This window comes from Osmerus mordax, chromosome 24 (assembly GCF_038355195.1).
Source record: "Osmerus mordax isolate fOsmMor3 chromosome 24, fOsmMor3.pri, whole genome shotgun sequence".
NCBI lineage: Eukaryota > Metazoa > Chordata > Actinopteri > Osmeriformes > Osmeridae > Osmerus > Osmerus mordax.
This window is the reverse complement of record NC_090073.1, coordinates 1033325-1044404: the sequence shown is the minus strand read 5'-3', so window position 1 is coordinate 1044404 and position 11080 is coordinate 1033325.

Here is an 11080-nt window from a genome sequence, read left to right as displayed (position 1 = left end):
CATGTTAAAACTGTCCGCCGTGAAATGGTCAGTGGCGCAGAGGCGGCTGTTGGAGATTATCCGAAGCTTTCCATGAGCGTGGCTCTTCACAAAATCTATCAACCTATTTTTCCTTTCATTATCAACTTAAATGGCGTTCAGCGCAGCTGGAGTTCTTGCATCCAGGGAAGATGCAGTTGCGGGAGACATCCTGAAGCTAGCTAGCTAGCTGATGTAAGCTACAACTAGAGAGGATACAATTTCTGGGGAAATTGTAGGGTGTGCTTGCTTGCGTCGGTTGCACAGGGGTCTGTATATTTTATATAAAAATGCATCGGGCCTACTTATTATTTATAAAGATTACATAGATTTAAAAGCATCCTTTTTTTGCTGCTCATTTACAACTCAAAATACGAGTGAAGTGTAGAATGAAATATGATGTCTTCTCATTTCCCCTGCAAGAGGCAGCTGACAGGCTGAATCAAAACGAATACATTTGGCAGACCGGTGTAAAAATTGACCTAATCTCTATGACTTAAACGTCCTTTTAAGTTGTCCCTTCTCGTGATATTTTCAGGCATTTAGCCTACTCATATTGCATTCATTCATTAATAAAGAACCCCCTTTGAAGATTATTCTACGACTTTACCGGCAGAAGATAGAATCGCGATTCAAACAGTACCATCTGCTAACTGAAAATATGCCCCCAAAAACGTAAATAAGCTTGACATTTATTTAGTGGAAAATCGCTCATTCATAAAAAGCTCACTGGTAGCGATCATTGTCAGTAACAACGCAAAATGCGATATAGCCCTGTGTGGAGAAGCTGCCCCGGTAAATTGTACTACTACAGTACAGTACTAGACTACTGCTGTGTTCGTCTTGGTAGCGATTGCGTTGGTTGAATTCGATTTAACGTTCCGTTGTACGGTTTAGGCTGAAATTAATTATTTTCATGAACAGATTGACAAAGTTTAGGCTGTGGCAATGAAGTTCAGGTTAGTAGTCAGATTGTTTCAACTATTGAAAGACTTTTGAGTAAGGGGAGTGCCGAACATGTTCTGTCACCGTTTGACTTGAACAGCTGAGGAGTTTTTGTTAGCTACTAGTACTCACACTAGTGTCTCGGGTAGGCTACAGCGTTGCAGTGAGCTACACTGGTTTGAAACCACAGGTAATGGTAATTTCACCAACAAATCGTTTACTAATGTCAGAATAAATCCTACAACGAAAATGTATATGTGAGGAATGTTTATTTTAACGATTGAAAACAGATACATCATAGACCACTGTAGTATGTGTTGCCCGGGCAACACAGGCTAATGTCATGATGCTAATATGTCAGTGAAATAGTAGACTACTGTTTCCGAAAGTAGATGTACTTCCTTAATAATATCAGCTTATATTGTACATTACACATCACAATTGTGTGTCATATCACAAAGTAAAATGAGTAAATAGTTATCACCCTGGCCTCTTTTCTTGTGGCGTTTCTGCAGCTGCCTTGCAGTAAAGCTATAGTTAGCCTAGCTATCCCCCAAGTTAACAGATGCGAAACGAATGTTCTGCCAAAGGTAGTCACGCGTGTTTTCGTGACATTATTGCAGACCGGTGTAAAAATTGACCTAATCTCTATGATTTAAACGTCATTTTAAGTTTTTCTCTTCTCATGATATTTTCAGGCATTTAGCCTACTCATATTGCATTCATTCATGAATAAACAACCCCTTTGAAGATTATTCTACGACGTTACCCGGCAGTAGAAGATGGAATCGCAATTCAAACGGTACCATCTGCTAACTGAAAATATGCCCCCCAAAACGTAAATAAGCTTGACATTTATTTAGTGGAAAATTGCTCATTCATAAAAAGCTCACTGGTAGCGATCATTGTCAGTAACAACGCAAAATGCGATATAGCCCTGTGTTGAGAAGCTGCCCCGGTAAATTGTACTACTACGGTACAGTACTAGACTACTGCTGTGTTCGTCTTGGTAGCGATTGCGTTGGTTGAATTGGATTTAACGTTCCGTTGTACGGTTTAGGCTGAAATTAATTATTTTCATGAACAGATTGACAACGTTTAGGCTGTGGCAATGAAGTTCAGGTTAGTAGTTAGATAGACTTTTGATTTAAGTAAGGGGAGTGCCGAACATTTTCTGTCGCCGTTTGACTTCCTAAACAGCTGTGTACTGTACTGTAGCTACTGTAGATGTTTTTGTAGTGTGTCTCGCGTAAGCTACAGCGTTGCAGTGAGCTACACTGGTTTGAAACCACAGGTAATGGTAATTTCACCAACAAATCGTTTTCTAATGTCAGAATAAATCCTACAACGAAAATGTATATGTGAGGAATGTTTATTTTAACGATTGAAAACAGATAACGCTACATCATAGACCACTGTAGTATGTGTTGCCCGGGAAACACAGGCTAATGTCATGATGCTAATACTTCAGTGAAATAGTAGACTACTGTTTCCGAAAGTAGATGTACTTCCTTAATAATATCAGCTTATATTGTACATTACACATCACAATTGTGTGTCATATCACAAAGTAAAATGAGTAAATAGTTATCACCCTGGCCTCTTTTCTTGTGGCGTTTCTGCAGCTGCCTTGCAGTAAAGCTATAGTTAGCCTAGCTATCCCCCAAGTTAACAGATGTGAAACGAATGTTGTGGCAAAGGTAGTCACGCGTGTTTTCGTGACGTTAGTGACGCAGTGACGTTAGTAACGTCAGTGACTGTGGCTAGCAAATTAGCCACCGTTAGCTTCACTTTTCGCCACAAAAACTTAACTTACGCTTAAACCATGCAACGGAACGTAAATTCCAATAGAAGCAACTCAATCGCTACCAAGACGAAACTTTTGACACCTACGTTGTCTATGTAGGCCAAGTATTTACTGAGTTTTAGGGGGGCAAAAAGAAATAAAAATAAAAATAATAATAATATATATGTGAGAGAACAAAGGTTGTGCTCTCGCCGAAGGCTTGAGCACACCCAATAAAAGTACAGCAGGAGGAGCCATTCAGTGATCTGACGTAGATGGGGCGAAATGACGTAGATAGGGCATTTTTTGGCTCATTAAAACCTGATCTGAAAACGGAAGAGAAACTGTTCTTCGGTCTAACTCCACATTTCAGTGCAACAAGGTTTTAGCGCTTTGCACATGCTTTCAGGAACTCATTTCACAGGTATATAATGTACTTAGAAGCAAAACATGGAATTTACTTCACAGGATCTTTAAAAATGGCATGTGGTGCGACCGTGAAATATTTAAAAAATGAACATATTTCCTTTACCTATTTACATTTATTTTACAAGTTCTCAGGAATATGAAGTCTGTAGAAACAAATTATCTGGATTTCTTCTGAAATTCTATAGTTGTTGATATTTGTTTTTGTTCTATAACATCACAGTCACCTACATGTAGTTAACATACACATTTTTCCTGTGAATTGCACAAAACTGAAAAATATGTCTAAACAATATAATTCCCTTAAGCATACTCGATCAGAGATTAATATTTTAGCCTCAGAAATGACATATTGCATTTTCTTTTTAATACAGTTATTGTCATTACTGGTCGCACCACATGATGTGTGGTCACACCAAATGAAGGGGCACCCATATATTGTCAAAAATCAATAGATTAGGAAGAAATAAGTTGCATGCAAAAATCTAAAACTGATTTGTAATCAAATCTAACTGTTTTTTCAGTGAAGGCAAACATTTAGTTTTCATTTCCACAACATACCATTTTCGTAATTTTTTTTTATCACAAACCGCTTAAGAGAATAGACCATTCATGGCATTTTGTAAACATTTCATGAAAGATTCAAAGAACAACAAAGATTGTTGGAAAGAACTACCCTGGAAATCCAGTTCTAACAAGAGCACAATTTGAATTTGCTCAGTAATGATGCTCATTACCCATGCCCTTGGAGCCAAGCTTCACCAATCACATTGGTGTATCTGATAGGCGGGCCAGAGGCAAGCTAAACAAATGACAACAGCGCTGCGATGTCGAAGTCTGGAATCAGTCACTAAACATTGGTCGTAGTGTTATCCAATTGTGTGCAGTGATATTTTCAAATGCATGCTTGGTGCCGGCCCTTGATTTGGGCCATTTTCATTACTCATAGCCAGACCCTTAATCTTTCGGATTTGGGTTTGGATTTCCAGGCAAGGTACTCTGCTCTTTGCCTGGCTCCACCCTCCTACGTACTTCCGCTCAATTTTCATTTTCCTTCATTACTCCGTCTTGGTTTGCAATATATTAGCCGGTTTTCTACGCCCAAATTTTTGCCGGTCAAATCAGCGAACAAAGGGAGTGGCTGAGAACGATGATGTTGATGTTGTGTGCTAGTTTGAGTTGGCAACGCTGCCGAATATACAGAAGTTAAAGCCGGAGCATGGTGGGCCATGATGTTGTGGCCCTCCTCCCCACGGGGTTCGGGAAAAGTTCGATTTTCCAGCTTGCTCCGTTTGTGGGAGGAGTTGGCTAAGGCGAACATTAGCTATTGGTTATGGAAGATCCAGAGTGGCTCTGGGCAGATCCAATAGTTTTAAACTTCAACAGAGTACCCGCCTTCAAGGAAGTTAACGCTTGTCAATGGGGAGAGCCCAGACTCTGTACAAATGAAATGTATGAGAGTCTGGTAGGACCAGGCTACTCTGCTCTTGCTGCAGGATCGGAATTGACGCGTTCCCTGTTTACTTTACTTGGCATCAGCATCTGATAAAATTGATTACAATAATATATTATTATTATTATTGTTCATATTATTATTATTATGAATACAATGAACATAAACCATTGTCTCTGAAATACATTTTGAAAAGCTTTAAAATCTTGTTTATGGAATATTAAAATGAATTACTATTTGTATATAAACCATCAAAAGAAAAGAAGAGCACAAAACCTGTCGATATTGGATATATATCAGTCTTGGAAGGCATGATTCAATGGTCGCACCACATGATATTTGGTCGTACCACATCAGTCAAAATTTAGAGACACAGCATTGGCCACCTAAATAAAACTAGCTAGTTTCTCGCAGAAGGACACTATGACATTTTCTATCAAAATATCCATTTGTAAAAATAAATTAAAATGTATTGTCTTTTTGAGGTCATACCACATGACATCCAAAAGTGGAAACTACATACCAGTCATTCAAAAAGTTATTTTCTTCAAAATATTAGAGAGGGTTATAAACCTGCTTGTTGCTTTCAAGGGTCCTTTGCAAACTTATGTATGATGCAACTTCCTGTCTTTCAGTGGAATTCAAAATAAAAGCTCCAAAATGGTAATTTCTTGATGGTCGCACCGCATTATATTTCATAAAATGGGCATAGTCAAACAAAGTTTGTTTGTATATTATGACAGAAATATCAATAAAAGAGCACTGTAATTTCATCTAAGACTATGGGCAGAAAATAAATGTTAATAAATTGAGCACATTTTCAGAAGTTTCCAAAATAGCACTCATGCCTGACTGGTCGCACCACATGATATTTTGACACTTTCAGTAACAAAAGAATTAGAAATGCCATATGATTTTTGAAAAATGAATGTGGTTACATAAAGGGGAGAGACACTAAATATAAATGGTGTTTTTTTCCATGAATCTAGACCATTTTTGACCCACATACACAATAGATGTGGGGAATTTACAATCAGGAGTAGGCCAACCTAGAAGAAAATCATAACAATGCACTTTCCCATTCTATAGCCATAAATTACAAAATGGGAAAGTGAACCACACCATTAAACAGCAGTCAGGGGCGCCGCCAGGAATTTTGGGCCCCATGACAAAAAAAATCAAATTGGGCCCCCTCTGCGCAGCTGTTGTCACAACAAATCTAGGACCTAACTGTCCCATCAAAAGCTTTACATAACTCGAATTAAAAGCTTGCAACTGTCTTGCTTCTTGTAGTTCAATACTAGTACTAGCACAATATTTACTGCTGGTGATTTGTAGCCTACATGCAAGTCTGCATGTGTACGTACATCATCATCATCTCTGCAGGCCAGTGCCCTCACAAAAGCCTCCCTGTCCCTGTCAGTCAAATCTGCTGGCCACAAACCTGGGTCAACATCCTTTTTATGACTTCTGTCTTCTTCCACCATGCATCTCTCATCCTCATCATCACTGTAACTTTCTTTCCCTTCTTCCTGTGCTTCCACACTTCTTCCTCCTTCTAGCTCTACCTGAGAGGGCCCTGGCTCTGTAGGATGTACACAATGCATGTGATATATGCATTTATACAGTATATATAAAAATATGCCATATACCAATAAATGACACTGACACCACAGCACATTGACCCAAATTACGTACAGTTCTGTATCACCACTACTTGATTATATACGTTACATCCAATAGTTTTTTTGGTGTGTGTGTGTGTGTGTGTGCAAGCTTCTCAAATAAATTGCCCTTCATGGTGGGAATAATAAAGTCTGTATCTATAGATGTCAGTTAACGGCCATAATTCAATCTAAATTAACGTATCAGCGCGCGCCTTATACACGATGCGGCTTATTTTCCGAAAAATACGGTAATCAGATAGACGAGAGATCAGTTCCCAATTTAACCTAACATTGTGTTTACATCTGTGTTAGTAGGTATAATAAATAATACCTGCACTGTGTACTAGCTTGTACACTGACATTCTAAAATTATACCAAAAAAATGATCACACAGATTTAATTTGGTCTTGTTTAGGCCAATTCCAAAACTTTTCTTTGCTATTAGTTAACATAATATATATGAACATAAATATTATACTGTAAATTTGTAATGTTGTTGGGCACCAAGTTATTAATATTTTTCAAGTCAATTTCTGCTTGACTTCAGGGGGTCTTGGGTCACTGGACCCCCTGAAGTAGCCTTGGCCACCCCTTGGCCACCCCATGTATAAAACTCTAGTTCCGCCACTTCGCCTGCATCCGACTGCGGCGCTGCATGAAGTCAGTCCATGTCGAACGCACCTAATACCACAGACTACTGGCTACCCACCTTTTTTGGTAAAAACTGGGTTACAGATTGAAAACCTCTCCTTTGTCTTTCCTATCTCTCTTTTTTCTCTGACCTTCTTTGAAAACCTGAGTTATGTTTACTAGGCGACATTGTGATCACTATTTCTGGCGACTAGAGCGTCTACTGTCTGCAACTAAACACTGTCAGTGATAAGTGCGCTAAGGCAGGAACAAACCATTTCATTCCGATACAGGGGGGTGGTCAGTCAATATTAACTACTTACTAGTCAGGGGAGTCAGGTGGCTGAGTGGTTATGGAAGCGGGCTAGTAATCAGAAGGTTGCCAGTTCGATTCCTGGCCGTGGCAGATGACGTTGTGTCCTTAGCTTAAGAAAAGGAAATATATGGACACAAACTGCTAGTGTTGGGTATTGCGATCCATATACAGCTCCCGCTGCCGTATTTCTGTCCCTAAAAACCGCAAGGTTTTGTATATGTGATGACTGTGATATCATTACTGTAAACTAGCTAACCCCTCTCTCTCTGCTAACTATTCAAACGGAAAGTCAACTTTTCCTTTAATTTTTGCTTATTACAAACTCAATTCCCAAAAAGTTGGGATGCTGTGAAAAACGTAAATAAAAACAAAGGACCAAATGAGTATGAAAAACCAATCAGTCTTAAAGATCCTGTAAACTGGACCTGAAAACTAGTTTTAAGTTCGGCACACCACAGAATAATGTGTTATTAACTACCCATCCAAATTCGAATGAAGAAATAACACCGACAAGTATGTTAAATTAGGCTTTGAAATCGTGAAAAAATCTGCAGTCTTCTCTGCTTGAGACTGGGGGGGCGTGTCGCCTGAAGGAGCTGAAGCTCCGCCCCTCTGCCTACCTCAGGGGAGGCCACGGCCACCATTGGTCAGAGAATGGCCACCCTGCTGGCCCCCCCCAACACTGCAATTACACGTGACAGGTAGCAGAAATCAAGCAAGCAATCAAGTGCCACCCCAAATAAAAGACTGGCCAGAGCTGGCCCCGCCAGAAATAATGTCCTGGCTACGCCCCTGGCCTACCTCCGACCCAGATAATGGACGCTACGTAAAGCCGAGCAAAACCGTATAGAATTAGAATGTATTTGTTCAATGAGTGAAACATACAGATGCATATAAATGAAATGTTCCCCTGAACGGTAACAGTAAAAATGGACACCAGAGACAGCAGACAGTGAGCTCTCCAACTAGGCTATTTCTAACACATTAGCTACCATGTCACCAAAATACCATCATTCTACACCGAGTAGCCTAATATCAATTTAGCGGTTTGCACTAACTCATAGCAGAAATACCTCTGGAAAAGTTATCTAGTATAATTATAACAAGCACACAGAACAGAGTGATGAACTGCTGGCGGCGGTGGATTGTCCAGGTGCGACCGGAGGAGGAACGGCCGGGAGGGCGATGCTCGGTACGGCTCCGCGCTGCAAGAGAAGCTGTGTGTCCGCGAACCCCGTCTGTCTCTGGTCCATGTTAAAACTATCCGCCGTGAAATGGTCACTCTATTTAGTCATTTAGCAGACTCTCTTATCCACTGCAGAGACGGCTGTTGGAGTTTATCCGAAGCTTTCCGTCAGCGTTGCTCTTCACAAAATCAATCCACCTATTTTTCCTTTCCTCATCAATAGGGAAATTAAATAGTGTTGCAGCGCAGCTGAAGTTTTTGCATCCAGGGAAGATGCAGTTGCGGGTGGAAGAAGACATCCTGAAGCTAGCTAGCTAGCTAGCTAGCTGATGTAGGCTACAATAAGAGTACAGTCAGTGATCTGACGTAGATAGGTCGAAATGATGTAGATGGGTAACTTTTTGGCCCTGCCCATTAAAACCTGATCTGAAAACGGAAGAGAAACTGTTCTACGGTCTAACTACACATTTCGGTGCAACAAAGTTTTAGCGCTTTGCACATGCTTTCAGGAACTAATTTCACACGTATATAATGTACTGAGAAGCAAATCATGGAATTGACTTTACAGGATCTTTAACACAAGCCTCACACATCGTCTTTGTTTTACATCCCACAGGGCTCCGTCCTTGGACCCCTCCTCTTCTCTCTGTACACCACCTCATTGGACCAATCATCACCTCCCATGGCTTCTCCTACCACTGCTACGCTGACGACACGCAGCTGTACCTGTCGTTCCCCCCGACCAATCCGGGGATCTCAGCTAGGATTGAGGCCTGCCTCACAGACATCTCCGCCTGGATGACCGAGCACCACCTCCAGCTGAACCTTGCCAAAACAGAGCTTCTCATCATCCCGGCCAAACCCTCCATCTCCCACAATCTCTCAATCATTTACATTACATTTAGTCATTTAGCAGACGCTCTTATCCAGAACGACTTACATAAGTACAGGGACATTCTCCCCGAGGCAAGTAGGGTGAAGTGCCTTGCCCAAGGACACAACGTCATATTGCACGGCCAGGAATCAAACCAACAACCTTCTGATTAATAGCCCGACTCCCTAACCGCTCAGCCATCTGACCCCAATCACCCAGGGATATGCGACGGTGACCCCTTCATCCTCTGCCAGGAACCTTGGGGTTACCATGGATGACGAGCTCTCCCTCACAGCCCACATTGCTGCAGTCTCCCGGTTTTGTAGATTCACCCTCTACAACATCCGGAAGATCAAGAGATACCTGTCTGAGCACTCCATCCAGCTGCTAGTCCAAGCACTTGTCCTCTCCAAGTTGGACTACTGCAACTCGCTGCTCGCCGGTCTCCCAGCATGCGCAACCCGCCCTCTCCAAAGGATTCAGAACGCAGCGGCCCGCCTGGTCTACAATCTACCCAGACGCTCCCATGTTACCCCGCTCCTCATCTCCCTCCACTGGCAGATTCAAGACCCTGGTACTGACCTTCCGAGCAGTGAACGGGACTGCACCCGACTACATCAAGTCTCTCCTGCAGCCTTACACCTCCACCAGCCACCTACGGTCTTCTTCAGACAACCGCCTGGTGGTCAAGAGCGCCCGGTCCCAACACAAGCTCTTCTCCTGTCTGGCCCCCCAGTGGTGGAACCAACTCCCCACCTCCATCAGAGACACTGACTGTCTCCCCACCTTCAAGAAAAGGCTCAAGACGCACTTTTTCCGGAAGTACAATGGTACTTAGGAATGGTTCGCTGGACCCCATGTTAGTTTCCTCAAGGATCACAATGACTCTTGCTTAGAGTCTTGCTGCTCTTGTTGGTTAGTGGTAACTGATTTAAATTGTTGTACTCGCTGTGAAATATTTTTACTGTTGCTTGCTTTTCTACAGGTACACTTGCACTTATAGCGATTCATGTTGTTTAATTGTAACTTGTTTAACTACATGCTCTTGTGGTTCTTCCCTTTGGCACTTATTTTGGTTGTTCACAATATGTGCTTCATGTTTTGGCTACCCGCAATGTTTTTGGGGCTATCTTGTTGTTATTATCAGTGACCTATGCACTTTGTAAAGCTCTCTCTTGGAAGTCGCTTTGGATAAAAGCGTCTGCTAAATGAATAAATGTAAATGTACATTCAGTTGACTATCGGTGCAAAGGGATTTCCCAATCATTTAATTCCAAATGCATTTTGAATTTAGTTGTGTCTAACACAACAACCCAACTATTTAGCTAACTAACTTTAACTCACTACGACCACTGCAGCTGGTCGCCTCGATACACAACAAACTGTCAAACCGATTACATAAAGATGCGTTTTATGGGAAAAAATACCATAAATAATATACCTGTATATTTTCTTGTTTTTAACTTTACTTGAGCTTGATGAAGTTGTGTGAGCAAATACGTGTATATTTGGACGTCTGGCATTGTTTGTCAGCCGTCCAAATATACACCGCAACACAAAAGCAACTGACTCAAAGAAAATGTATGACTTTATAATGGGTGGCGGGCAGAGGAAAGTCTTTTTTGCCACATGACGTCACGTGAAAACTATGAATACACGACCAGCACCCAAGCCCCCACCCCTCGCCCCTCGGCTTGAAGCAACGGCCCCGGTGGATGTAGGTGGTATTGCATTTTGTGTTTGACTTCCGACTCTTCCGGTCGTTTTTATTCTATTAAC